Genomic DNA, 2499 nt, shown 5'->3' on the forward strand with positions numbered 1-2499 from the left:
TATTTTGTGGTACTCCCTAATACTTCACCACATGTTTGAAGAAGAGACTCGCTGTGTCTTCTGCCGAGCAATGCTTCGATGTTGGAACAAATGTTGCATACTTCGAGAACCTGTCCACCACGACCAGGATTCCAGATACTTCCCCAACCTTCGGGAGATTGGTAATGAAATCGAGGGAGACACTCTCCCACGGACGAGTGGGTGTTGCCAGCGGCTCCAGCAACCCAGCTGTCTTCTGTCGTTCTACCTTGTCTTGTTGGCAGATGAGACACGTCCTGGTGTACTCCATCACATCGTCTCGCATCTGCGGCCAGTAGTAACCCTGTTTCAGGAGGGCATAGGTTCTGTGCCACCCGGGATGCCCTGCCCACAAGGTGTCATGGCACTCTCTCATCAACATTCTTCGCAATCCATCCACCCGGGGAAGATATGTTCTTCCTCCTTTTGTCTTTAACAAGCCGTCCTCCAACCAGAATCTGCGGCTCTTCCCTTCTCGCGCTAGCTTTATGAGGCCTTGAGCCACGGGATCTTTCTCCAAACCAGCCTTTACTCTTTCCTTAACGTCAGTGGCAACTCCACTGCCTGACAAAGTCGCCAGGTTTCAAAGGACAGCAAGGTTGGCTTTGCGGCTTAGGGCGTCCGCAACTTGATCGGTGTACCCTGCTTTGTGCTCAAATTGGAGGTCGAACTCGGCGAGAAACTCTTGCCACTGAGCTTGCTTTGAGGTCAACTTCGGTTGTGTCAGGAAATGACTAACTGCAGAGTTGTCTGTCTTCACAGTAAAACTTGCCCCTAGCAAATAGTGCCTCCAAGTCCTCAAACAGTGGATCACAGCCAACATTTCTCTCTCATGGGCTGTATATCTCCTTTCCACTGGTGAGAGCTTATGACTCTCATACGCCACTGGATGCCCTTCTTGTAATAGGACTCCCCCTAGGGCGAAGTCAGATGCATCGGTCTGCACTTCAAATGGTTTGCTCAGGTCTGGCAAGGCAAGAACAGGATCTTCCATCACAGCCTTCTTCAAGTTCATGAAGGCTTGCTCACAGTCTTCGTTCCAGTCCCACACCACTCCCTTCTTCAAGAGGTCAGTCAAGGGAGTTGGAATCGCCTATAGTAATTAGCCAGTCCAAGAAAAGAACGCAGCTCCTTCACATTCGTGGGACTCTGCCACTCCTCGATCGCTTGTACTTTCTCCATGTCCATCCTGATCCTCCCCCTCTCTATAACATGGCCCAAGAACTTAATAGTATCTTGCGCGAAGGAGCACTTTTCACGCTTGACATACAGCTGATGGGCTCGTAACTGTTGAAACACTAGCCTTAGGTGTTCCACATGTTCCTCCAGAGTAGAACTGTAGATCACAATGTCATCCAAATACTCCACCACAAATTTGTCAAGGTAACCATGGAAGACTTGGTTCATCAACGTGCAGAAAGTGGCAGGTGCATTGGTCAACCCGAACGGCATCACCAAGAACTCAAAAGCACCATATCGGGTGACACATGCAGTCTTGGGCTCATCTCCTTCTGCTATGCGGACTTGGTAGTATCCCGAGCGGAGGTCCAGCTTGGTGAAATATTTGGCACCACTAAGCTGGTCAAACAAATCTGCAATCAAGGGAATGAGGTACTTGTTCGGCACGGTGACTTTGTTAAGAGCTCGGTAGTCTACACACAACCTCAAGCTCCCATCATGCTTCTTTTGGAATAGCACCGGCGCACCAAATGGAGCCTTTGAGGGCTGAATGAACCCTGCTTCTAACAGATCTCCCAATTGCTTCCTTAATTCTGCTAGCTCTGGCGGAACCATTCTGTAAGGGGCCCTTGCGGGTGGTTTTGCACCAGGTTGTAACTCAATCTCATGATCTATGTTTCTCCTCGGTGGCAGCTCCTTAGGGAGATCTGCCGGCATCACATCCTTGTAACTCTCCAGCACCCCCTGAACTTCTTTTGGCACCACTTCTGGTTCAGCCCTATCTTTTACCAAGGGGACAGCGACGTAGGAAGGCTCATGTCGCTTCACCCCTTTCTTGAACTGGAGAGCAGACAAGAGACGGGGTTCACTTGGCGGGACTATCTTCGCAGGCACTACACATGGTCTCTCCCCCATGATCAACAAATTTCGGGCATTGGGAATGGGGATGGCTTTGTGTTGCAGCAAAAAGTACATCCCTAATATGACGTCGAAGTCGTCCATCTCTACAACAACCAAGTCTGTCTTCCCTTCCCAACTACCCAGCTTCACCTGTGCTCTTCGAGATACCCCCACTGTGGCCAAGGGTGAGGAGTTGACTGCTTTCATGCGGCCAGTATCCTTCTCTATCTTCAATCCCAACTTTCGTGCTTCTGTTTCAGACACAAAATTATGGGTGGCGCCAGTGTCGACCATCACACTCTTGGCAACCTTCCCGTTTATGCTCCCATCCACAAACATTAGGCCCTTAGGCTGAGACTCTTGGGACACGGGTGGTTGCTTTTCCACTGCGTTCAAGAATCT

General features: G+C 50.1%; 1 pseudogene; it reads right to left on the minus strand.

The window, feature by feature from the left end:
- Positions 1–601: 601 nt before the first annotated feature.
- LOC101306208 overlaps positions 602–2499 on the minus strand; it is a 3017-nt pseudogene continuing 1119 nt past the window's right edge.

The sequence above is a fragment of the Fragaria vesca genome, linkage group LG2 (genome assembly GCF_000184155.1).
Source record: "Fragaria vesca subsp. vesca linkage group LG2, FraVesHawaii_1.0, whole genome shotgun sequence".
Lineage (NCBI taxonomy): Eukaryota > Viridiplantae > Streptophyta > Magnoliopsida > Rosales > Rosaceae > Fragaria > Fragaria vesca.